General features: G+C 41.3%; 1 long non-coding RNA gene across 1 annotated transcript; it reads left to right on the forward strand.

The window, feature by feature from the left end:
• Positions 1–27,611, forward strand: LOC135312098 (uncharacterized). Its single transcript, XR_010371751.1, has 6 exons — positions 1–2,544; positions 2,680–2,739; positions 4,022–4,104; positions 5,582–5,683; positions 14,197–14,352; positions 20,885–27,611. It is a non-coding gene; the product is annotated as an uncharacterized LOC135312098 (long non-coding RNA).

Here is a 27,611-nt window from a genome sequence, read left to right on the forward strand (position 1 = left end):
CCAGTTATCGCCAATGTTTTATGCGCGTCTTCCCCCCATCATGTCTACAGCAGCAGCCTGAGATACGAAAATAATCACAACAGGGTTTTCCCATTCCCCTTCCTCCCTTGCCCAGTGGGCAGTTATTCCAGCTTAATTCAAGACGAAATCCTGTGTGACTTGCAAATACCTCCCGTCAGGTTTTTTATGTTGGCTATACTCCGGGGAGGGGTGAATGGGCATACAGGGACTGCCAATGGGCCATTTCTTTCTGCACATCTAAAGCCCTGTTGCTCACACAGAATGGAGGTCATGTTGGCTCTTCCGAAATGCATAGTCCGGAAAAATGATGGAGACTGAATGGGGGATTTACTGTACTCACTGGAATCCAATAAGAATAATAAACTGTGCTCCTGGAGAGGAGGAGGAGAATCCTACCACATTCTCCAAACATTCAGTAACCGAGCCTCTGCATCATGGATGTGAATGTCCTCATATTTGTCCGATGGTTAATGCCGCCATTCAGAGCTTCAGCCAGCTATGAAACTTCTCTGGCCAGCTGTCTTCCTTCTCTGCAGCATGCTCCCACCCTTTCCACTTTATACACTAATGAGCTGCAAAAATCCATTAGGAATAAGACAAGCCCGACATTTATTTCTTGCTGTCACAGGTGGCAAGGGTTAATAAAAGACATCCGTATTTCTTGGATAGCTACAGATAAAATTTGGACCGTGCTATTTAGGCCACTTTCTTTCTCCCAGCAGTGCTGTCCCACATTCAAACTAATTAATAGCAAGATCTGTGCTGTGTAACGACTGCAGGAGCGGGATAATGTTTAGAAACGGCACAACCTTAAATATGTCAATTGCTGATGTCCTCATTTGCTGAGTTCATCGAGTTCTGTCAAGAACTCCCTTCTCAGAGGACTGCAGTTCAAAAATGATACGCACAAATGGTATCATTTTCCATCTTCTGCTGAAAAAGTTTGATTCCTTGCATATTGCATTTACAGTTTTAAGCTACAGATTTTCCTTTTCAGATCTACATCAGTAATTAAAATTACTAACTCCTTTCTAGCACAAAACCTAATTTATATTCAGCCCTAAATGACAATATTGTTTTCTTATTCACCCTAAAACAATTGAACACTGGATCTTTAGATAGGAACAAGTATTATACGTGCTCTTTCTCATAGAAAGTAAGTGTGAATTTCTAACTAGTCTAAGGAAGCCTCCATAGCTTTCTGCCTGTGGTCTTCAGGCCTGGAGACACATCACACAATCCAGGAAAGGTAATTAAGGTCAGTTGGCTGAAATTCTATCTATAGGGGTCTGCATTTGAAATATTGAGGAACTACTCACTTCTCAAACTGAAAAACACTGAAGGAGCGCTGTCCTAAGTTGTTCTGTGCAACTAGCCAGAAGATTGTTGTAGGTCGAAGATCAGTGTATACAGGACAAGGTTTGTACCAGTAGGTGTTAGCTTTTTTCAGACCAACTGGTATAGAAGGAAAAGTAGACAAATGTCTGGGTTAACGAGCTATATTTTTGGTTCTGAAGCAGTAAATACCAAAGCTAAATGCAACTTGAGAACAACTGCTTAGAGCTTAGGTAGGGATGGATCAGTGAGACCAGCTCAGAAAGAAAAAGTGAAAATGGGAATGGATGGGGTGTTGTGGTGGGAAGAACAAGGGCTGAGAGCTGGTTCAGGAAAGTTCCTATGACTTGCTGGTTTTAACTGTTTAACTATTTCACATAACAGGAAATCATGTGTGGAAAGACTCTTCCCAGAAGCACTTGTCCTACATTTCAGGCACCTCAAACCACAAAACTCATCATCAGAAACGTAATTCTCTGTGGTCCAAAACACCAGAACAGTTTAAATTGTGCCTGAGCAAGAAATGTTAAGATGTATTTGTGCCCATCTGCCACTACAGCAATGAATGCCCCCTGCCATCAAACAATCGGCATCCTCCACTCTTGCATTTGTAGTTTCAGGACTAACATACTTCATCGTGCGCACAGCTGCCTTCCTGATAGTTTTGCTGCTGAAAATGACCACTCAGCACCAGTGTGAACTCCCAGAGATGGTCTATAAAAGACCCAAAGAGTGTTGTCAGTGAGAGAGAGTTTCTCACAAACAAGACATTCTCCCTCTAATTTTTGAGTCCTGCTCCTTAAGAGAAACTACAGAACTTGTCCCACAGCAGTGAGCATGGGAACTAGGTTTCCTAACTCTGCCCAACACCCAAAACCAGAGCCTCAGTAGAGATGCTGGTCTGGCAGAGTTCCCTCTGCTTCCATACCCTGTTCACCTCTCTCTGAATCAAGAGGCTGTAAAGTAATTGTCTCTCCTTTTTGCTTAGCTAATAAATGTCACTCTTTCTCCCATCCTGAACATCCTCTGCATCATTAACGTCGTTAATGTCCTCTTTATTCTACAGCTACCATCTTCCTTTCAGAGCTGGCTTAATTAATACGTATCTTAGTAAATGTTAAGTGATTGTTCTTAACTGAGAGCTGCAGCTGGTGTTACTAACCTGGAGAAAATTTCGTATGGCCAAAGGTTTGTCTAATTTTTCCACCTATATGTCTTGGTCTGATAAAAGATACTACTTCTTCATACGACCCTAGTACTGCATGTTACATCCCCATGAGACTATCACTGTGTGTCTGCCTTGTTCTTTTAATGACTCCTTAGGTATCCACCGCAGGTGACTGTTGGAGGGAGGAGACCGGACTGGATGCCACCGTTATTTGGGTCAGTACAATGGTAAACATGTTTGTACACAGACAAATAGTGTCTTTCTTAAAGCACAGGCACTCTTCTTTCCATTTCCCATGGAAATAGTCTTCCATTCTAAGACAGACCAGAATCTGGGCATTAAAATCATACCTTAAATGAAATTTCAACTTTTACTTCAAAACAATGTGCTATTACTTGTTACAGTAGCGGAAATTAGGACTCTGGCAGGTGGGAAGAATACTGAGTTTTGTCCTCTTACATTTTTTATATCCCAGTAGTATCCTCACTATGCTGCTGTCCTCAGGGTGCTGTTTTGTACTGTTTTTATGGGAGGCAGGGATGATACAAATCTTTGGCCAAAATGAAGAAGCCATCTAAATTTGTAATTTTGGAAAGAAACAAAGCAAAAGTAGTTGGAATATTTTCTTGTTTTCCTCTAAGTGGCTGGAAGAAATAGGATAGAGTGAATGCTTCCTTTCCACAGCATTTAAGGAAAATTTGTTTCTCTAGAGAAAATTATTCAGCTTTACCTCACAGGCCTATGTTACATACGGAGGATGCAATATAAGCACTAACTATATTTGTGGTAAGGCTAGCGACCACCCAAATGAATAAAATCTTAACACAGATGATAGCATAAATACATGTTTGTCCACCAAGTGAAAGCAAGTTATGCTCAGATAATTAGCTTTTTAGCTGATTCAAGATTTCATGTTTAAATGTTAAATAAGAGGTTGAAAGTATGATCAACATAATACAGTGTGGCAAGTTAAAAGTGGAATGACTTTTGGCTCATGTTGAGCAAGAATCTTGGCTGATAAGAACAGTTAATGTTTTTTTTGGGAGGGGGTAGGGACGTTAGTTCTGTATAGAAAGAAAGGATTTTTGATAGCTCAGTAGAGAGAAGGCTTCAAGTGTATAAGCTGTGATGGGCAGCAAAGTGTATATTACATTCCAGAAACTTTGTGGAGTGACCTAGGGGGTTCCAGATGAGACAGTACATGTCCACAGTTCAGGTGGATCTCACTTCGGCATTTCTGTCTTCAGTGCTGGCAGTGTACATCGATCACATCAAGTCCTCACGACTCACAGACAAGGGGGTTTGTTGGAGAATCAATATGAAGAGTGTAAATGCAGTTAAATGAAGGAGAGGTGATTACAGGGTCATACATTTCAAATTGTAAGGTGAAATAGGGTACCCCCTTATATTGCCATATTAAAGCTACCATATATTTCTGGTGATAAAATCCTTAATCCAGGTAATACAAACTCCTTAAACTAAGTTGTTTGATCCTAGAAGTTGACACGCAGACCTACAGATGAAAATTCTGGAGAGAAACTATCTGGACAAGACCTCCAAGCAGCTTTTACAGTTGCATGGTAAGGTATTTTTCACTTTGCAACATGCCAATGACATAGCTATCTGCCCCACGGCCATGGGCCATAGCATCTCGTGTATTTAGTTTTGCCAGAAGAACAAAATCCTTAAAATTTAAAAGCCTGCCTCAGACATTGACTGTTTCTTGGAACACCTAGAAGACTCTTGGAAATATGCCTGTGCTGACAAAAATAACAAACACATGCAGCGATTGGCAAAGAAAATCAGTAGGAGCTGAACACAAACCCTAGGCGATGGTGCAGGCAACAGCCAGAATACTTACTGCAGCCAAGGGTCTCAAGGCTGTACAGCCAAGTGCTCAGAAAGTCATCTTGGCACAGAGACAGTTGTTATTAACAGGCATTTGACAAGATACTAAGTCATTCTCTTGCCATCAGGTGGCCCAGGTCATTTTACCCTCAAATTCGTCCCAGATGCTTTATATGTGCCTGTTATTAATTGGCTGTATTAGTCTGCGATTGTCAATTTAGGTAAAAATTGTACTTTTATTTGTATTTAGGGGTTGTGGGAATAGGAGAAATAGAATGGAAATGCAGCTCTAGCCACTGAAGTCAGTGGTAATTTACTCCTGCTGTGTGACACCTATTGTAACCCAAACTCCTACCGTGTAGCATGGGCTAGGAATAAAGAGCAATCTTTGACTAGCACTTGTGTAAGTCAGCCCCCCCATTACAGTGATTTTATATGCTTTAAAGAGGCACGAGGAGAAACGGTATGTGCAGTCAAAGCGGACTACAAAGAGTCTCTTCCTCCCAATACCCACAGCATTTTTCCCTTAATGCTGTTTATTCAAGATAGATTGAGTATGTGGAGATTTGATTTGGTTTTCTTTTCAGAAGAAATGTAGATGATCCCTTGCAAATTAAAGCCGTATGTTGCCTGCCTTCCCTGACATGTTCTGCGCTGGGGTGAGAGGCGCAGGGGCTGCAGCCTGGCTGCTGCTGCCAGAAGTTTTCCAGAGAACAAGAAAAAGTCACAACTCTTAAAAGGGCAATTGCAGATCACAGCTCATTTTGTTCAGAGAGAATGCAAACATTTTTACTCTCTTTTTATTTCCCTTTCTTGAGTGAGTTCTTCTACAGTTACATACAGTGCCTGAAAACACAGCCTCTCTCTTGTTCTTCAAACACAGAGAGGCTGATTTAAGGGCCTAAACCGGCAATCCTTACTCCCAAGAGTAGACCTGCTGATTTCACAGATGCAAGGGAAGCGAGTAGAGCTTCACAAGGCTGTGATGCAAGGAGAAATTACGTGATGAGCTTTTACTTCTCTTCTCACACTGCTTTTGCCATGCTTTAAGTACATTCCTTTTAGTGAAATTACTCCCCATTTCCACTGATGTAAATGAGATTCAGATCATATTTTCTGCATTAGTATTTCAAGATACACAAATTGAAAAGGTATGTGTGTGAGGTGGGGGGATAGGGTGGAGGAAAGTTGTTTTTCTGTGTCTTTTAGGTGTGTGTGTATTTTCCATTAATATTACTGAGAGAGTGAGCAGGATCAGAAGAGGGAGTAATTTGCAGCCTGTATCTGCCTTTCTCCATGGAATGCGGCTTGGTACGTATTAAAGGACAATCTCAACTTTCACTTTAGGAAAAAATCTTTTGGGCTTTTGCTTTACTTTGGAAAGATAACTTTAAATATTTAACCAGTGTAAACAGAGGCAAACTGCTGAGCAAGACTGAAAGGAATGTGCCACTAGGATCTGCTTGTAAGCACTTCTTCTCCCCTAAATACATTCTTCTTCATATAGAGAGGGTCAGTTGTATTTTGAGGTAAATTCTTTTCAGAAACTTTGGGCTGGTTGTGTGAAAGGAATTGTCTTAAGGATAGACAGGATTACTGTTCTAGACCTTCCCCCAGTTCTGCACCTGGCTTTTCTAGTTAGCATTTCCCCTACTCTGTGAGCCCGGCTGCATAGCGACTGCTCGACACTGTGGCACCTCTAGGAGTGTATCAGATATCTCATGTGGGCCCCAGATAAACCATCCTTAACCTGTTCCCACAGTCTTCAAGGAGGAGAAGAAGAAGCACTTCAGAAAAATCTCGAAGTTCATGGTAGTGAATGTTACCTTAAGGATGATGATGTTTCGTTCCCTGTTGTCACACGTGGTCATTCTGTATAGCTCACATATGCAATCACAACACATAGCCCAACTGCAAAGTGTTCAAGCCTCTCCTCCCCTAGTATCCTTGTCAGAACATGAAGCTGTTGGACATCAGTGTGCATCTGGACTCTTTGCTTCTGGATTTCATGATGTCTCTAGTCTCTGTAATGACTACCAAGATTGTGTAATTTTTACTGGATTTGGACTTATCTGTGGAAAGCCACATATTTACCGTCTGCAGGGATGGTTATTGTAATTCTGTGTTCTTTCTTATGGTACTGCTGACGTTAAGAAAACTGTTGTGGAGTTCCCAGCACTGAAGACCAGCAGGACAAGCCACATATCTCAGTGTCCCAAGTCTTCTGTTCCATTCAGTGGGCCACGTGCCGAATACAGAGTCTATCAAGGTTTTCTTCCTCATCTCAAAGTCTCACACTGGACTGATCCCAGTTATGTCAGGGATGACTGATCTCAGCAGCCACAGCCCCATGACAGCAGCATACCACTGCAGCAAGACCCTCAGCCTCAAGTCTGCTTGGCAGGAATCAGCCCATATGCAGGAGACACAGCTAGTACAACAGCTGGCTCTCTAAATCTGTAACATCCAGAAGATTCTGGCATGCTTATGTACTTCTGTATTTTCAGAGGAAAACACCTCTTTTTTTGCACTTTGACTCTCAGTGGTAGTCATGCCATTGGAAGCAGGGTCCAGTTACACCTTTGGAAAGCAAGGGAAATTCTATCCTTACCTACTCTACCAGGAAAGTGAGGGAGATGAGGACTTCTTGTTTACTCTTCAATTTTTGAAGCGCTTTGACTCATGAGGAAGGATGTACATAAAACTATGAACACTGAATAGAAAGCAATAGAAAGGGATGGGAAGGGAAAAGAAGGGCTGTCTACCTTCTGGCTCTTATGTGTTGTTATCAATTAATGTTGAAATAATTGTTAAAAATCAGGAAGCACTTTGCTGATGTGATTCTTTCAGGCATTCTCTGTTGCTCTGCCACTTATTATAGCTAGACAGATGGACAAAGTTAGTATTTCTGCAAAGCCATTGAGTTTTTATATTTCTATTTACACACTTTTTTTACAATTGTGAGGCTGCTTCTTTGAATAGATCATGACTTTTAAAAAATGCAGATTCTAATTTAAATATTTGCTTAGAATTTGGCAATACAGTGCACTGTGCCTACACATACACCCTTCCAAGTACGTATGTGATGACAATTAAGAGTTGGAGGTCTGGGTCTTCCTTTTGGCAGAGAAGGGCTTGCAGCAGCTCGTCCTAAACTTTGTCTACACCACTGCCACAGCAAGCAAAAGGGTTTACTGAACTGCTCTGGCAGGCACTTCTCCCTCCTTCTTACAAATGATGTATTTGCGGCTTCTGGGTTGCATGATACAAAGATTTCATTGTTGGAGTTGATCTGCAGCAGAAGTTAGGCTGCCATGAAACCACAGCCTTGAACCCACATCTCTGGGATATGCCAGTCACCATCATTTGAGCCGTTAAAAAGCTGTGACAGAACTGTGTTCCCCCATAACATGTTAAATAGCAGCTTCAAATCATAGCAAACCTAATTCTGAGCCAATGTCACACTCAGGGTGCCAAGGACAGGATATATCTTAAACCTAATTGGTTTTGCCATGCCTACTATGCCACTTCTTCTACTTTTTCTCTTTTTTTTTTTCTTTTGAAATGCACAGCACCAGGGATATGGGGCTTAAAGGCTTGTCTTATTTGGGAAAAAGTGCCAATATAAAACTAACCCCCTGTGCAGATACTCTTATTTCAGTTTAAAAGTGCCTTTCATGGAATTAGCAAGTTGATTGCTTGCTGACATAAGCTTAATCAATATAAGGCACTCAGCCTGATATAAATTTATCTCCGTGATGGGGTTGCACCAATTTCTCTACCTGTCTTTGAAAAACCAATTAGTTAAATCAGTTGTTTCTTCAAATTGGCAAGTCCACACTCATTGAAGACTTGCAGTACAACATTGTGGCCAGCTGAAAAATGAATCACTTCAGTAAAATATAAAGAACTCTTTGCCTTTGTACGGTGCCACCCATTAGAGCTCTGAAAGCTGCAAATATCAATAAACTTAGAGCAGCTTTGCATCTATGTTCTTAATCCCCATTTTCTAAATGCAGGAACTTAAACGTGGAGAAATGAAGTGTGTTTCCAAGGTCAAAAAAGAGTATGTGTTAAAGCTAGAGAGAAAATGTAAAGATGCAGTTTCAGAAACAGACCAATGACTTCAAATACCCCGGGTCCCAGCATCTCTCCGGGGCCTTATGTGTAAAAAGTGCTGGTGCCTGTGCTTTCTGGTAATCACCGTTTAAAATCAGATTGCCAGAGTTGGGCAGATGTATCCCAGAATAACGAGTCTGTAATCTCTCATTTGAGTTTTGTAAATACAAGACTGACTTTTTCTTCTTGAATGAAGGTCTGCCCTTGTAATACTATCACCACCTTAGTAAATATTTATTTCTAGTGGTATCCTCCTTTAGCTATAAATATAGACATTCTAATCTTAAATTCTGAGGGAAAAGGGATATTCTACCACTTGTTATGGCTACATCAAGTATATTTTTTCTAGGGATAAACATTTCAAATATTACTCTGTGAGCATAGCTTTTTAGACTCGGAAGAGGACCACAATGACACTATTGATGTAGTACTATCATCTATTTCTGGAAAAATGGTTGTGGTCCAAACAACCACTCTGTCTGCTCTGTATTAAAGCAAGTTTATTAGTCTGAAGCCAAGTGATGGGTGTTGTCACGAATAAAACCATACATTAGCTCTGTTGGAAAAAAGATCACAATGTCAGGTCTGACAAGCTTGCATCAATCGCAGATCAGGCTGAGGTTTGGATGGAGTGAGTAATGCTATGGAACGACTGACTGAAAGGTAACTGCATGTAAAATAGACCACAGCTGGTGTTTTCGCCATGAAGTGCTTGCTCACACTGTTGTTGAGTGACGCCACTAAAAGTTACGGAAACTTGAAACACAGTGAAAACATTTCTAAAGCCTGAAAAAACCCTTCCATCTTTTGCCATATATCTCATCTTTATACCTTGAATTCTATTATCTGGAATTCAGTTACACCAATGATTTGCCAAAAGCAAGGGTACGTACAAAATGTTAAGCTACAAAGAACTTAGCTGTGCAGTACAAACGCTGTCTACAATTAAGGCAATTAAAAAGAGAAGCTTGAGGCAGAAGCACTTTAAAAAATATTTGCAGACCTATCAAAAGTCTTTCTCTGCCCCTATTCCCAGAGTACCTAGGCACCTCAGCACCTCAAAATCTCTAATGTGTTTCTTCTGAAAGATAAAAGTACTGTTCTGTCTTCGTTTCGGAGAAGGAAATCTAAGGCAAAAAGAGATTAAAATGACCTGTTCAAAGTGAGGTAGGATGTCTGTGATAGAAAAGGGAATTTAACCTAAAGCTGGCACACAGATTTCTTTTTCCTGAGGCCTATTTTTCCTCCCTGGAAAGCTTTGGAGGGCTGTGAATCACAATTGTTTTAAGCCCCCTGAGGGAGATGGTCCCACACTTCTTCCCACTCCTGGCCCTTTCTCCCACTCCTGCTGTGTGCAGCAACGCCCGTGGGGCAGTGGGGAGAAGTTGAGCGGTGTGCTGCCCCAGCTGAAAGCTTAGCAACAAAATCCACTACACTTCCAGTTGCATCAGTTCCATTCTCCAGCTCTTGGCATGGCTGCAGGGGTGCTAGTGCCAGCAGAGGGGAAAGGGAAGGCATCATGGGAGAGGAGGCGATGCCACTCCTGATGGCAACAGCCCCAGCTTTGATGGGCACCAAAAAATCTTGAAGCTGCAGCTGGAACTGCACCTTCAGAAAGCAAATTTAATCATTAGTTATTCTGACCTGAAAAACAAAAAGTCTAGACATAGCTGCACCATCCGCTGAGGTGAAAAATGTGGGGAGAAATTCCTCTTTTATTCCTTCCAGTACTGCAAAGGGATGCACCAGGCTGAGAGACTTGATGCTGACTCAGTCCCCTGAAAAGAGGGGCAACAGGACTTGAGGCCATCATTTATCACCTCCCCCGTGCTATGGATCACAAGACTCTTTACAATGGATTTATATAAAATCACAATATTAGTCTGTGACCAGGCTATCACCTTAAACTGTATTGTCTTATAGTAGCATACAAGCTTCTTAATATCTATTCTTGTCTTAAAAGCAATCACTATGACAGATGAATGTTCTGACTAAGCATGTTTATATTTATTTACTTACTTGCTTCATCACCAGTTTTTTCTCCCTACCTCCCTTTTATGCTCTAATAAGTGTCTCTCTCAGTATGCCATTGTCAGTGGCAATTTAAATACACATCAGACCGTGTAAGCAACACACACCTGATCAGTTAATAGGCAGGGAAACCCCAAGGGCAGTGGTGCATAGCAGTCCTGCCATCTCTACCAATATGGGTTGCAGCCTACTGTTTTTGAAGGAGCTGTACTCCTCTGCTGCTGTGACGGGAGAGCTGCCTGCCACTGAGAAACTCTGGACTGGGCATAAGGACTTTGCAAGCCAGGTCAGCTGTGGTACATCTACTGTGACTGGATCTCCCAGTGCCACTACTCACACTATAGAGCAGGTCTCTTAATGGGAGAAGCAGCTGCCCTTGGTACCGATTAAACGGTGCAAGAGGAGGCACAAACTCTATCCTTTTTATATTGTCGATAGGAGGTAGAGAGTCATAACTGCTTCTCAACAAGCCTAACCACTTAAGTTGAGAACACGCCACTGACAGACAGGTATTTGTCCTACTGTGCAGCAAATCCTCCAGGAATAAATAAAAAAGGAGCTCAATAAAAGAAATTTGACCAGAGGCAGATGGTCAGTGGTGATGATCAGTAATGTGACAACTCAACTGTAGGCTGAGATCGTCGTCCTCTGGATTAAAATCTGAACTAAATTTTAAAATATTTGGAGTAACTGTTGGGCTAGAAATTTAGATATGGCATTGCTCAGTTAAAAACAAGGTTGAAAAAACCCCAACATTTTAACTTCGCTGATTAGTGCTGGGTGATTATTTATCTCAAGCCAGTCAGAGACAGTTTGGCTAGGATTCGGAGTAGAATTTTCATGGATACACAGCCATTAGTGTGTACACAAGTATTTCACCCCTTTTCCTTTGCCCTGTAAATAGGAAGTGGTACTTTGGCTGCTGCTGACAGCACATGAAAATGTGTTTTTCTTCAGCATGTACTTTGCCTTTAAAAGGATTATCTCACACTTTTTTCCATTTTTCTTGAGCTCAACAGTCCAAGAGAATCAGGTGATCTTTTAGAAACAAAAAGGCAAACCTTGGGGAAGGTTATTTGCTACAGAGATTGTGATAACAGCCCTTTGGCTGAGGTAATGGACATGACACCTAAAATCAGCAAGAATAATATTTTGTAGAAGTACCTACCAGCCTAATCAACAAATTCTCTCTGCATGCACATAGTAATTATTTCAGTACTCTCAGTTTTTCTTTAAAAATCCTCTCTCTCTTTTTTCTTAAAGCAGTAAAGGACCAAGGAACTCATAATCTTATACTTATGCTAACAGCTTTTGACCCAAGGAACATAATCTGCCTTTATATTTTATCAAGATAAATTCCAGACATAATTAGTTTTCCCAGACCCTTGGCCTGTATTTCTCACAAGTGGATAATCACCCAATAAAAATAAATAAAAATGTCACCCTTCCAAATTCATAGCTGACATTGTTCATAGCTGACATTGTTCAGAGACCCCTTTCACGTTCGCAGGAGACAGCCATGTCTTTCTCACTGCTGCTCCCTGACCAGTTCTGTGCAGCCTATGGAGCATCTGCCTCTGAACTTGTCATACATAGCTTTCTCATGTTGCTGTAGACTAAGAACAAAGAAAATGGGTGTGTATTTTAGGAGATTCCCATTTTGTAACCAAACATCTATCTTATAACAAGAGAGTCTTTATAATATAGACTGGCAGCACTACGCGATTACAGTTTATTTCCATGCCATGCCGGAGGAAAAGATAGATCTGAAGTTCAATGTCAGAGCCTTTAAAAAGTGAAGAAACGCCTCCTGCAGGTGCTTGGTTTATAATTGCTCAGGATAGAGCTTCTTTACTGAGGTTTGTTGTCCTTATAAAGTTCCCAGAAAAAAAACAGTTATCATTTATTTTTTGTCCTGGCATCTATCTACTGTCAGTGGATGCCCACAGCCATAGCCAGGAGTATGCTCCCACTTCAGGCCTCTGATCTGAACTGCTTTCGCTCCTGCCCTGGGGACCTGCTGGGCAGGCAAAGCAGTAGGGAGCAGGCAGCACCCCAGGTGATAAACTGTCCCGTTTCCATTCTGCTCTATGGAAAATTTTTAAAGCTTTGATGTCTGAAGGCATATGCACTCCAGCAGAGAAAACTTCACATCTCATCCTCTCCCTAGTCAAGAGCAGATCTCTTCTATTATCTCACAAGCTGCCTGACAACACAACACATACAAAAATTGGAGCTCTCACCATATCAGATCATGAACCAGCTTTCCTGAATGTTGTTATTAAGTAATTCTTAAGTGAGATAAAAATTGGTAGTTTAATAACTGTCTTTAGAAGATGCTTGGTATACCTGAACTAAGGCTCAATGCAATTAATTTGACTAAACAATCCAGAAGAAATTATCATATTAATGTGAAAAGTATAATGGAGGCATTACCACATGAATGCCTTAATTGCCTAGATGCTAAAACACATGAGGGTATCAGGGAGCTGGCAGACACCAGAATCCATCATTTCCACTATCGTGTGTTTTTCAGTAGAACGTAGAATTAAGCAAACTCAATCTTTGCTGTTTAATTAAAGGAATGTACAGTTTTACAGATTATAGTCTTGATAGTGAAACAGAAAGCACAGCTTCGTTCACATGCTCATAGCCAAGAAACTGCAACCATTTCCTCCAGGGAATATACTGTGGTACTTGATCCCCTTGGTACTGAGCAGGTAGAATATGCTCTTTTGCAGGGCTACTCTTCAAATTCATCCAGCAATGGAGGCAGAATATGTCCTCTCATTTATGCTTCACCTCACAGTTCTGCTGTGCTCCTCCATGGGGAATAGGTGGTGTTTGAACTGACCTGGGCAGAAGATGCCTGGTTCTGACCAGGCACAGCGGTACCATGAGACTGAGCTTGCTGGAGCTTCTCCCCAGTTTGGTTCAGAGAGCCTGGCTGTTTTACTGGCTTTGGACAGTGTGGCGGTTAGGAAGAGTGAGTAAAAGAAGTCAAGAAGAGTGAGTAAAAATACGATGACATCTGAAAAGCTCTTGCAGTGAGCATCTGCCTGGAGTTGGATGCCCAGGACTGCAGACAGAGGTGTAAATTCAACTGAGGTCAGAACCACGGGGGAGAAGAGAGAGCAGATAGTACTGTGAGCATTTTGCTAGCCGTGCATGTCCAATGCTTTGCTGGCTCGCTGTTTGGAACTCTGGCGGCAGGAGACAAGCAGTGGCTATGGCAGAAGTGACAGCAGAAGAGGCAACAGGATGCAGCAAGCTCCCATCCAAACATTTGCTGCTAAATCATGGAGATCCACAGAGCAGACTCGATGGCCTATGCTGGCCTTCAGGCTTCATACAAATGCCTGCTCCAACCAAGAATTTTAAATCTGGCTGCATAACAATGTATGTTAATGCACGTGGGATGGTTTTCAGAAGGTATCTCCTTATGTCCCAGGAAGGTGGAAAATTGGTTTGGGGACCATTTTTAAGAAATGAGACCTCAAAGAAAAGAGCATAAATATGGATATATGAGCCATGCATACAAATGTGATAAGCTGGGGCTTGGTCCAATAATCCTAATAATGTGTTTTGGTTTTTTAGTAAAGTACAAAATATGTTGCCATCACTGACTTAAAAGTTCCTGGTAGCTATGTTGTTTGATGTATTGTTCTACTTAGGTCTGCAGATGAAGAAAAGCGAGAAGAGCAGTGAAGCGGGATAGCTGCAGGAGCAGACAGTGTAACAGCTGAGCTGTTGAAGGCTGCCAGTGTAAGTGCCAACAAAGCAGCCAAAAACCAGATACATGGATGTACAGGAACACAAGGAAGTAGCAGGTAAGCAGCTAAAGGCGATACCTGTACTAGCTTTAAAGAAAGAAAGATCCTGTCGATCCAGATAATTACAGTGGTTTAACCTTAGTCACTGGTGGAAAAAAACCATCCTGTACATAATTACCAACAGATTAAGGCCAGTTTCAGAGGAAACAGAGGGCCAGAGCAGTGTGACTTCACAGCAGATACAAGCTGTATTGATCAAATTATAACTCTTGGCAACTGATGGGAGGGGAGTGATAAAGGTGGGTAAAGCTTTTGGAGGGAAACAACGGACTTGGTTTGAGGGGATACAATATAGAGGGTGCAGATATGTGGAGTTTCAGATAACTAATTATAAAAGGTGTGTATTGAGTGCAGTAAGAAATGGTAGAAAAATCAAGTAATTGGTTAATTCAAAGTTTGATTTAGGAGTAGGGGACATGGAATCATTCTCACTATTCATCATGAAGCTGAATGTTGCTGTTAGCGTGGAGGGCATATTTTTGAAAAATCTATAGCAAAGCTTTTCAGTAAATGTAAATGATATGGCAGCACTGGCATATATGTCTGATTTAATGAAAACATTATTTGCCACCTTGGAAAACTGGTTTTGTAGACCAGAACTTAAAACCTACCTCCAAGAAGATGAAATAGAGTTCCAGAAAGATGAAATGGCTGAATCTTGGAGAAGGAAGAGTACATACTGTGCTGACATGCAACATAAGGGAAGTTACAGAGAAGCCTAGTCCTACATGTAGTTATATCCACATCAGCATCAGTCAGCTCAGCATCAGTGGCTCAGTAAAGATGCATTAAAACAGTCATCTACCTCAGTCACAAATGCTGCACAGTAGTGGATGAGATTATGGAACAATAAGGATGATGCATCTAATATCCATATGGGTTTTTTTTCAAATTTATTATTACTTCATGGCCTGAAAACATCTCCAGTAAATGAAATAAAATGGTGAAAGAATGGAGACGGTTGAGAAGAAGCTCTTCAAAAGATTGCAGGTAGAAATAGAAAACATTTGAGAAGATCAGAGACTGAGTCAGGAAATCAAGGCAAGGCATTGACTTTAATTAAAAGTATTATGATCATGATGATACACCAGACCACACACACAAAAAAAAAAAAAAAAAAAAAGAAAGAAATGCATTCAAGGCCTAAAAGCTGATATCAAGTTCATGACTGGACATTGCATTAAATTAAGCTCTGTTTAACAGTGTAATAATCCTTGAATAAGAATGACCAGCAATGGCATACTGTTCCCCAGATGTGGAAGGACACTCCAGAACAGCCAGAGAAGAAAAACATCAATTACCTATTTTGGATGATAATTGAAATCCTAAGTTTTCTACAGCCCTAAAATTTAGTTGGCTGGCTGTGGAAATAGTCAGATACAACCATCACCATTAAAAACCTGTAGAAACCCCACAATTCGGAAGTTTTGCCAATCAAAGAGGTCAGTGTAGATTCATTGTTCTGCGTATTTAGCACACATGCACATACAACAAACAAACTTGCAGAGTAAGCAGAGAGAACAGACAAATCAAGTATACAGAAACTGCAGAAACTTGATGTGCTTGCCAAGACTCAGACAGAAGTCTTCACAGGAGTCTGCTTGTAAGCCAATTCATATTTGAATAATTGAAATGACATCTAATGGAAATTAAATATATACAATAAAATATATGTGTGTATTCATCTTTATGACAAAAGTATTAATACAAAGGTACAATATTGAGATTTTCTAGGAAAACATCTTGTCCTAGAAAATATAAGAGCTTTGTGTTCAAAGGATTTAGAAAATAAACTCCCTTTCTGTGGAGCCCTGCCCCTTGGGATTTGGCATAAGAAAGAAAAGAGAATTTCTAAGAAATATCAGGTTTTCTTTGCTAGCGTATTTTTTTACTTTGTTCTGAATGGAAGCAACTTGAGCTCAAAAGGTAAATTTCATTGACTGTAGATTTTACTAAGTGTGAGTTTAGCGAAGAAAGCAAAAGAAAACGAAGGATGTACTAAATATGACTGCATTTTTACTACCCCTCTCTTGTTCTTTTGATAAGTACTTAACAGAAGTCTATTCAGTTAAAGTTGCCAATTCTTATTTTTACCATATGTACAGATCGAGAATGTCAGAGGAAATGTGTATGGCAAATTAGGGTGAACTCTGTGGCCTGAATATTAAATGAGAGGACAAATTATGCAGGATTTGTCTACTATTGCACTGCTCTCATTTGTGATTTCTTTGGGCAGGGCACCTTTATAAGACTGTCCTGAAGATATTATCATAATGGAATGTTTTGCATAATGGAAAACACAGTCACCTCAGATCTTCTTTTGCCTGACAGACCCTTGATTAGAAAAATAATAGGATGGAAATGGAATTTGTATTTATACAGGCAGGCATCAGAGCCATTGAGAGTGGAAGCTGACCTCAATACACTGGAGAACTGACATAGGCAGATGCAAACCCTCTCTCTTTACAGTAAATTTAGCCTAGGAATAGACTGGGAAACAAGCGAGAGTCATATAAAAGTCTTCCTACAGTGAAAAGTTCCTTATCCATGAGAAAAGTATCTGTGAAATACAAAAGATATCACACATTTTCAAAGGATTCATAGCTCTTGTTACACTGTAAGACCCACATTACACCATTGTGAAAACAAGAATGTTTTGCTATTGAACAAAATGGTAAATGTTTTAAAGTCTCTATTACACATCTGCTTCAACTTTGGAAACTTTGGAGTCTTTAGGTCCATTGATGTACAGTTAGAAAACAGAGAATAAATATACCGGCCTAAATCAGCATAGCCAAACATTTACATAATTAGGAGCTGGATTATTATTTTCAGAATTGAATACAGCCATGCTCCCGTACTCATCTGAATTCATGCTCACATCTGGATATGCATTTATAGGATTGTTGCTGATGTGCACGTATCATCAGACACGTAAACCCACTGGATTTATTTAATTATTCAGTATTCATCACAAAGTTTATTTTGCAAACAGAAACAAAGAAATACACTCTCTAAAGCATTCAATAGTTAGGAAGACTCTGTACCTTCAGGGAAATTGTAAAATCAAAAGGTAGATTTTACTAACACTTGCTTTCTCACTAATCTAAGAACGTAACGTGCTCTCACGTGACTGGACTTAACGTATGTTCAACTTGGAAGACAACAACATAATTTCATTACTGTCAATGATCTTGAGAGCACAAAACAGTGTTCTCTGCCAAGACCATATTGTGCACAGGTCTGACACTGGTTTTGGTTGATAAGGATTCCAACACAGCTGGTTTGCAGAAGACCCTAATACAACTGCTTAAAATGCCTATCTTAAAATGCTTAAAATGCTATCTGTGATGGGAAGCTACTGTTCTGAAACTGGGTGTTACACATGCTGGGAGAGTGTAAGTGCTAATTACAAACGTGCTTATGCAGAAATAACTGCGGTTGTCCTGAACGGAAGCGCATTGGCCAGTCTTAATACTTGATATAGCCTGGGAAATGAATCGGTCTACTGCTCTGAGCCACCTCATCTCTGTCTGATAAGGATAAAATCTTAGCCTGTCTTTGGTGTTCTGATAGCCATTTCCACTCTGTCTCCCTCACTGTGATTTGTTGAGGCGATCTTAGTCTGATCCAAAGGCTCTGAACACCCAGAACTGCCGTTAAAAGCAACAAGGATGGGTGTATCCAGCATCTCTTAGGATCAAGCTTATCATTTTTAGCTGTAAATATCTGTATGACTAGAGTTACATGTGTTGGCTTTGAGATAATGTCATGATTTCATTGTGGTCAAAGATATTGAAAAAGCAAAGCATGGCTGATCTCTGCACAGTGTCTGTTCATGTTATTATCTTAACAGCAAACTCACAGCTGATTGCAGTTTGGCCTTTATCAGTTTTTCCCTCTAGCAATGGATAAAATCATTTTAGCTTGCTCAGGAACAGACCCATCTTAAGTAAGCTTAAGTAAACTCATCTTTACAGACAGCTGACAGGTAACACTAACCTTTATTTTTTAGTAATAAAAATGACACAAAAGTGGCCACAACTTAATATATATGAACAATGGCTAATGAAATCCAGGAATTCAGCTTTTCAGTGCCTGAAGAAGCAGATTTAATACCTGTGATTAGTGCTGCAAATTGCTCCACCTGGCTTCAAGTGAGCTGTAAATAGACTGGCTGATTAGAAGACTAAAAAGATAACCCAATTTAATGATTATACATAACATGCCTACCAGGATCCCCTACCTGAACAGTGGTATAGCTACTTTCTTTGAGGAAAACTTTGCAATGTATTAGAGAATCAATCTCACCTCTTTTTTGATAGCAAGAGCGTGCCAGCCAGACAACCCCTTAGTAGCAGTCTGAACCTAGAAGCACATCCATCCATGTTCCCCAATGCTGCTTAATTCACCTTCTCTAAAGCGCTAGCAGTAAGTCCTGCACTGAGGTTGCATACTTCATGTATGTGTTACCATACGCTGCTGTCCATTAATCCATCACTGTCTCAAAGCTGCACTTAATCCATTATGACAGTAGTGTCATTTGTAAAAAAAAAAAAAAAAAAAGGCATTTGTAAAATAATGGTCTGAAATAAGAATCTGACTTGTACTAGAGTCTGTTCAGCCTCTGCTCAGAGGCAGCTACAAGCATGCCCCTGGATTACTCCCATAAACCAAAACAAAGCCAAACTCTATAAAGACACCACTGGTAAATGCAGCAGTCATTTTTTTTCTACTCTCTCCACTTCCAGTAAGATGATCCGGGTGCATCTTAGCCAGCTCCAATTTTGGTGTCTCATCTATCTGACCCAGTGAGAAACACACAAACAAACAAATCCCGTAAGGAAGGGCAGGAAGTTGTGCGAGCTGTTACGTGGTTATTGTTACTAGGGAAACCACTTCCTTAGTATTCATGTGTTCAGCAGATCTGTCTGGCTGCGTCTCCAAGTCCCAGGCAATGTAATGGAATGAATGGCAACTGGGAAAATAAACCCTAACCAGCACAAAATACACTACAAGTGTCCGTGACACTTAAAATGAAAAACTCATTTTGGTAAATCAAACCTAAGCAGAAATATCTTCCCATAATATGCTTTTATAACAGAAATGTGTGTGTTTGGAAGAGTCACTCTTCATGTGCTATACTCTACTCTCTTTTCCTCACATTAATACAGTGTCTGTAAAAGCAATCAGTACCGAGAGGCTTGAGTTAAAATCCTAAGACCAAACACCTACATTTTTTGGCTGCTGATCCTAGCTCCAATTTCACAAGCAGTATCTTCATCCAAGCAAAGGATGGGCAGAGCTAGTACTTTGCTTTGAAAACCAGATTCTGGTGTTGGATCTCATCTCTAACAACAGACATTACACGCTCCTGCTTTATGGGACAAGGTGGGTTTTTTGTTGTTGTTTTTGGTTTTGTTTTGTTTTTTAAGATGCAGCTTGTTTCCAAGTTCACAAAAGTGTGTGACTTACAAAGCAATCTCAAGCATCAGCTATGCCTCTTAGTGTTCCCTGTACCCTTCCTTGTGTAGTTTAAACAAGTGGCTGCTTTCCCAGATTCAATCACAGAAAACAGGGCTGGAAGTGCTCTCAAGAAATCAGCTGTGCTAAGCGGGTTGTAATATATCTAATTTATACACAGATGCTCACCAGTTCCTTCATCTCCCCAGCAATGGGAATTCAACACATCTTGTCCTCAATAGGAATGCCACAGCTGATAAATTGATTTTGCCTCTTCTCCATCAGCTCAAAAATCTCTGCTGAGTGATAAAGCCCAACAACGGTTACACACACCTTCCCTGAGCACTTCCAGCCCCAGGCTGCCAGTTCCAGTGCTAGCCTTATTACAAAACCAGCTCAGTGTTACTGCTCTCCTTGCTGGACTCCAGGCACAGAGTAGGTTTGCTCATCCACCAGAGGTCCAGTGCTGGCACTTAAGAAGCTTACTGTTCCTGAGGATCTCAGTAACCCCAAGCCCGGCCAGAACCAGCCATCTCAGCAGGTTTGCACTCATTTTAGAGCAGAACGAACTGCAGTGGGGAGATGCAGTGTGCAGCATAACTCAGTATTTCAAAGTTCACTTGCTGCTAGAGAAGGACTTTTCTAACTAACTTTTCAGAAAACAACATACATGCAAGGGTAGAGGCAGAGTTACAGGCAATACCACAGGAAGGGTAGTGGTGCATGTGTTTTGAAAGAAATTAAGGGGGAAAAAAGCAGCAGAGAATGAAAATACCTTATTCTAGTGAAGTCATGTGATAACAAAGCCCAGATGATCAACGGCTGTTTGGGCCTTGCTGAAGCAGTAGGCTCACAAACAGGGTAATGCAAAACTCAACATATAAATTGAGATAAAAGCTAGCAGAGCAGCTGGATAAAGAGGAAGATCCTTTTGACTCTACAGAAGTCATTATTATGACAGAGATACACATGAGTATTTAAAAACATAGGGCTTGCTTCCATTTTCCCAGTTTTATTTATATAGCTTGGGGCTAACTATAGCAAACATATTCTTGCTTTACAACAGATAGAGCAAAACAGAGAACCAGGCCTGTGGGATTTAGAAATATTCCTGACATGAAGACCTGCAACACAGGATGACAGCGTATCAAGATACAGAATCAGAGTTCAAATCCACAAGGGCGACAACTCATTCTTCTCTCAACATGTTTGTGTCTTTGCATGATCTCCAACCTGACTCCCAGTCTACAGTGTGATATGAGTTTGTCTGATCTACAGTGTGACCAGATAAAACAGTTAATGAAAGACCACTAAGAAGAGACTTTAGCAATTAGAAATATCCAGCACAAACCAACAGAAAGAAGCTGCTCATTAAGTATATCCACTGATGACACTAACTAAAGAGGCACGTGTATGCTACAGCCTGGAAAAGCAGGGAACTAGAGTTTGTACACACAGATAGAAGCTGTTGGAGGAAGGCAACTGAAGAATACACAGAAACTCTCACTGATGTCTGAAATTGAAGATGATCTAATAAATATGAAGAACAGTTCCAGGTTTCTTTCAAGAGCACAGCACTACACTGCACAGTCGGCAGCTTCTACCCTTCAGACATCCAGGTGCAAAAGACAAGGAGGAGATAGTGTTCAAGCCAAGCAGTGTCTTCAGCAGGGGTAGCCACGACTTTGGCACTGAGGGACAGGCATGACCTAGTGAGTTTGCTATGGATCCTCTGGCCATTTCACCCAGACTGCTATCTCATGAGGCAGTAAAAACAGCATTCACCATCCCCTGACAGGCCCCCACCTTCAGCTCAGGATTTACTTTAGCTGGACACTGTTGAGAGCTAGGAGATGACTTAGAGGAGATATTGCTATGGGCTTGCTTTACTCACATACCCTTCCTCAGGCATTGGCTGTCAGGTGTGGGGTGGGAGGACTGGCAGACTCGTACTGGGCTGAAGGGCTTTTCTGCTGAGAATTAAGGCCATTTTGATGAGGCAGGATAAAGGCATGGCACACACTAAGCCCTGGAAGGTGTTGAGTGCTCACAAGACCCACAGCATAGACATGGGCTTGGTCTCGCAAGAGCCCCATGCAGTGACAGCTGAGTTCTCAGGGGGATTCATGGAAGCAGAGTTGCCCTGTTGCAGGTCTCCACATGGCAAAATTACCCCACACAAGAAGCTGCCACTTTGCTTTCAGGGGAACCTACAGTCACAGAGGAACAGCTAACAAGCTAACAACAGATGATGACAAAAGGAGGGCCCACGTGTGGTGGTTTGGACAAAGAGGCAGCATCGGGAGTGAGGCAGAAAACCTGCTCATTTGTCAGATGAGGAGTGCAGGCAGCAGAGCTGGAAACACCTCCTGTGGTTCCCTGAAGCTGTAGCTGTTGGAAGAGGGCAGGGGCCAAATCACCTGCCTCTCCTGTGCTTTGAGATGTGCGGTCTATAAAAAGTTGGAAAAGGAGACAGACCCCCCCCTCCAGCTGAGTTCACACTTTCAGCAGAAGCTTTAATAAGAAGCTAGGTTGGCAAGGACGGGGAGCCACAGGGCAGCCCAGATGTACATGTAAAAATCCTCCAGCAAGACGTGACATCTCGGCAGGGATGGAGAGTGCCAGGGTGCAAGCGAACAGTATGGTTTCATTGCTTTGTGGCTCAAACTGTGCCCAAGGTCTGCACCTACAAGTCCTACATTTTGAAGATGCAGATCTGCCTCTGGCCCAGTGCCGTGCACACCAGCTAAGAAGTCCAATAATGGATATTGATAGTTGCAGGCTGCTGTTCAATCACAGGATGGTTTGCCTGTGACAGGCCACAAGGGAAGTCAATGCTGATGATAGTGTTTTCAGCCAAGAGCTGCCCGCCCAGAAATCAAATCTGCCAAAAAGACATTTACACTCTCCAAGTGAAAACAAAGCAAAGTGGCTGCGGCTTTTAGAAACACTGCTGAGAGATCAATTCTTAGGTTTTCCACAGATTATAGAGTGAATGAAATGTCTGTGAGTGTTAAATATATATTGGCAACAGTTGTTTGATGAGGATTTTGGAAGGGGAGGACTGAAGAAGCCATATTTCTTTAGCGCCTCAGGTGTTTATCACAGAAACCAGTTTGCTGGAAAAGTCAATGCAACCACAAAACTAGCACATCCCCCCGTCAATGCGGAGGAGGCTGCAGCTCAGCAACTGAGCAAGTTATCTTACATGCTCCCAAAGCAGAGTACAAGGAGGTTGAAATAACAGCTGAGCTCAAGCTAGAGCTGAGCACAGAGAGTGTAAGAAATTGCTTAGTCACAGAAAAATGCAAACACTCATAATGTCAAGTCAAATTTAGTCAACAGTTTCACCTGAAATAAAACGTGGAAGGCATTATTTTGTTGTTTTTGCAATAGTTTTTTGCTTTGACTTTTCAGGCAAGATTTACAAGCTGACTTGAAAACGATTTCTGAAACAACAGAGAATGGGAAAAGAGCATCCTTATGCCACAGCAACTAAATTTTGTGAGACTGGAGGCATATATCCACTCCTTTTTCTAACTGATTTAAAGCTAGGTCTTAAAATCATGGGCCTCTTTTCTCTTTCACAGTGATACTGATTTTGGTGGGAGACCTTCGTTTTTTTTGCCTTTGAAGATGATTGGAAGCAGGGATTGGAAAATTCAGATGAGTGTCCTAGACACCAGACCATACCATAATCCTCACCTGTTTTCTTACCCAATGAAAGTTCGTGACATGAACAGCATTTGTGGACACATCAGCATTCAAGACAGAGGCTCCTTTGTGTCCTCTACAGCTGCCACAGTGAGTTTTCTTCACCCCAAGTACCAACGCTCTCAAGCAGCCAGGAGCTCCACATCTCTCAGAAAACAGGGAGCAGGGCTGGGCTGGTGGCAGAGCAGGGACACGAGGCAGTGCTCACCACCACAGCTTCAGCTGTTTTACCTGTCCCACCCCATGGCGTACAAATTGCCCAGCAGCCTTGAATCCAGCAGAGCTACTTTCTCAGACAACGTCCATCGCAGGAGTTTCATTCGATCTGCCTGTGAGGCCGGGTTTGGGCAGCCAGCCTTACAGCCTGGCATTTAGGACATTTTTCTGAGAGGAAAACCTGGGGATTACTGAGCAGTTGGAGTCGCCCACCTAGAGAGTGAAAGTTCACACTGCTGGGTGAGAAAGGGGATCTCCCCTCATCAGTTTTGTGAACATTGCTCTGGTCACCCTGCATGAGTTTATTTTCACATTGCTTTCATGTCCTTTAGAAATGGCCCAAATCAGTGTGAAATACTTTATTCAACCTGAAAAAGCCCCTCCCTATTTGCCACACAGTCTGAAAAAATCTGGTTTGATGTCAATCCAGAAATACTTTTTCCTTTTTTTTTTTTTTGTTTGTTTTTAAACATTGGCAGCACAGCATTCCTCCAAATGGGACCAACATGCAGCTCTAGATAAAATAAGTAAGTATTGCTAGCGCTTTACTGAGAACATTAGCCTGGCTGCTCAGCTTCCTAGTGCCAAAGACTGCTGCCCAGAGTAAATGGCCGTACTTACTCTGTCCAGCAGTAGTTTGCTTTCTCTGTGCTCTTTAGAAAGTTATCAAAGAAACCCTTTTCATAGTAAGCACTGCATCTTCACTGCCGAAGGGCCAAATTCTGATCCCACTGAATTAAGCTCCCATTTCAGTAGGATCAGAACTGGCCAAAACTAATGAATTTAATCTGTCTCAGACTCCCATGGTGTCTGGTTTGGAGCTAGAGGGAGACAGGACATTAGGCCACCCATCATCTTTACACCCAAAGGGAGAATTCAGCAGACAGAGCAGATCAATGTGCCAGGTGAGGCCACAGCAGGAGGCACCCTGCAGACCTGCCTGTTTTTTCCCTTGTACCAGATGAAATCAGTCTTCCCCATTTGTCACCAAGTGGAGTAGCGTTTAGCCCACTGATGCTTTAAACTTTTCCTGAAAGTCTTGAAATGATGAGACACAGTGTTTGCAAGATCCCACGTCCTGGATGACCAGAGCTGAGCTCAGGCATGGTGCCTTTGTAGCAGGATTCGCAAGGGTGAATATCACACTGCGGCTGCCACTGCAAAGGTCTCTTCATGGGTGCAGAAAGTAACTCTGGAGCATCTGAAAAAAAACCCCTCTTTTTCAATGTAAAAACACAGAAAAATATGTGTGTGTAATCATCTCATTCCCCAGAGTGTTACACACATAATCAAAGGAGAATCACTACAGACTTCGTGCATGGAGGAATACAGTGCTCTTCCTTTATGAATGAAGCACATAAGACTGAGCAAGCACCACTACCGCGGGTAAAGTAGACTGCTTGTAAAGAGAAAAATAAATAGATGGCATCTCCTCTGTAGCAAAATGACGGTAGCCAGATCCTCCTATTTTTACAGTCATTGTTCAACATTATACTTAAGAGCAGTATTAGAGCAAAAAGCACCTAATTTCACTTCAGCTGATTTAAAATGCATCTTAGTGCATCTGAGCTATTGTCTAATCCTTTTGTTTGAGATGTTCTACACTAGTCAGCCACTTTTGATTGATGTGCTAACAATCCCCCTTAAGGCAGGTAATTCACAGACAGTGTTCATGATGTGCAAAGTGGCACTCTAGCTCCCACAAACAAAAGTCAGTAAACTTTAAATCCCAGAGCCCCTAAACTTATTTTGCATAAATCGTCCTCACAAGAGGGGAGGTGAGATCTCTTTATATGCATCTTCTGTATCAACTTAGAATTCAACTAATTTTTTTGTAACAGTGGGAAAGCTGAGTAGCGACAAGTCACAGCAGAAAGCAAAGGTTGCAACCAATTTTGAGACCAAACGAAATAAAATTAATTACCTCATTTTAGCCTCTATCCAGTCAGCTATGTCCTACTTCAATGTCTTTTCAATTAAAGCTTTCTTAGAGTAACAATTAACAGAAGTAGATATATTTTTATTAAATAACGTCCTCTGCAGGTGGCATTTTTTCCTTGTGTGCTGAGGCTACAATAGATAGCATTTCCTGCGGTAACAAGAATAGGTTTTAAGCCTAAAAAATGTTGGTTTTTCCAAGTCTGCAAATGGGACATTTATGCTATTGGAAATCAAGATTTCAATCATTCCACTATGATGCAGTTTCTGTCCTTAGAAGATCTTGAAATAGCATGCTGTTTCAAATTATGTAATACTGGGTATAGAAGAGAGGTTGGCTTCTTTTTTCTGAACTGCATTGCTTAGACAATCACATTTCTTTGTCTCAGAAATACATATATTTGTATTCATAGTAGAAAAAAAAAACCCCAGCTGGTCATCACATAAAGGTAAAAAAGAGGACCATGAAACAATGGTACCAGCAACATCTGCAAGTATGTTAAAATTTATTCACCTATAAACCACGTAGCTGTTGCAACCTCTTATATATATAATAACAAATTATAGGCTATCAAGTGTGACTTCCTGCTTGCATAAGCCGTTGACATCACAGAGTGGAATCTAGCCCCAAGCTCCAATTTGTGTTTAAACTGAACTGTCCCATCTTACCAAGTCATCCCAGATAAAGTCCTAATGCTAGTGAAATCAATGCAAAAAGATAGTAATTTACTTCAGGATTGCCAGGATTCCAATTGATTTAAAACTGCATGAAAACCAGAGCCCTCCTGCATGAGCGGTAAGATGATCTATTAAGTCATTATTTTCTTTAGAAAGAATACATCTGAGCTGTAGTCTGAATTTACCTATTGTCTCTTCTAGCTGGTGAAGCTGTTATCCCCTTTCGATAGGTTTCACTGCTAATGATGATCGGTTATTTCTTCTTTCATGGGGATATGCTTTCTAGAAATGCTTCATTCCAAACTAAAAGCAAAACCCTTAACATGTTCATGGAGTTGAAATACTGTGTCAAAAAGGAGAAATATTGAAATATCTGGGGAGAGCAGTTTGGCCAGTTTCACGACTGCAGTTCATGGTGTCTCGAAACCAAAGCAATCATACCAGTTTCTGTCATCTGCGCTGCCCCATAGCTGCACATACTGGAAGATCCCAGTGTTGGCTCCCAGCTCTGTGGTCAGGAGCCAAGAATCCCTGAGGTCTCTAGCCCCACAGTCATTCAGATGGAAACCTGTCACTGAGATGAGAAACCTGAGTTCCTGGCAACCCACAGGTGAAGGAAGTTAATTGAAAGAGAAGGCTTTCTCCCCTGGTAAATCAGTGGTTTTCAAAGCTGCTGAATAACCTTGCTTTGTTGGGAAAAAAACTTCCAACCAGCTTTAATTAGACAGTCCCAAATTAAGTTAAGAAAAGCAATTTAATTGAAAGAAGGTGCAGTGATGTACGGGAGATTTGGGGAAGTGCTGAGGGACACCTCAAAAGAAAAAAGCATGTGTGCTACAAGAATGTTTTCTCTGTTGGGACAATGTAGTACTGGGAGGCATGTCAGAAAAATAACCAGTGTGGATTTCTTCATTTTTTCCTTGTATCGCATCCTGCAGCTAGGAGCATTGCAAGCTGATCCTTCATCTGTTAATCACTTGTTTAGGTGACTACTACCAGAGAACAAAGGAGATTGTATGTGGGGAAAATAAACCAAGTGGAGACTGAGGATCACATGAGAAGAGAGATTAAACAGCACCTTTTCTTTCTCTCTTTGTAGTAAATGTCCAAGGTAAAAAAAAAATAATAATCCACCTAAGGCCATTTCTCTAGCTCAGGCTCCAGAGATATCTTTAAAAGAACTTGGTTGCAATTTTTTTTCTTCTCTGTATGGAAGAAATTAATAAAAGATCAGGGGCTGGAGCAAG

This window comes from Phalacrocorax carbo, chromosome 2, assembly GCF_963921805.1.
Source record: "Phalacrocorax carbo chromosome 2, bPhaCar2.1, whole genome shotgun sequence".
Classification (NCBI taxonomy): Eukaryota; Metazoa; Chordata; class Aves; order Suliformes; family Phalacrocoracidae; genus Phalacrocorax; species Phalacrocorax carbo.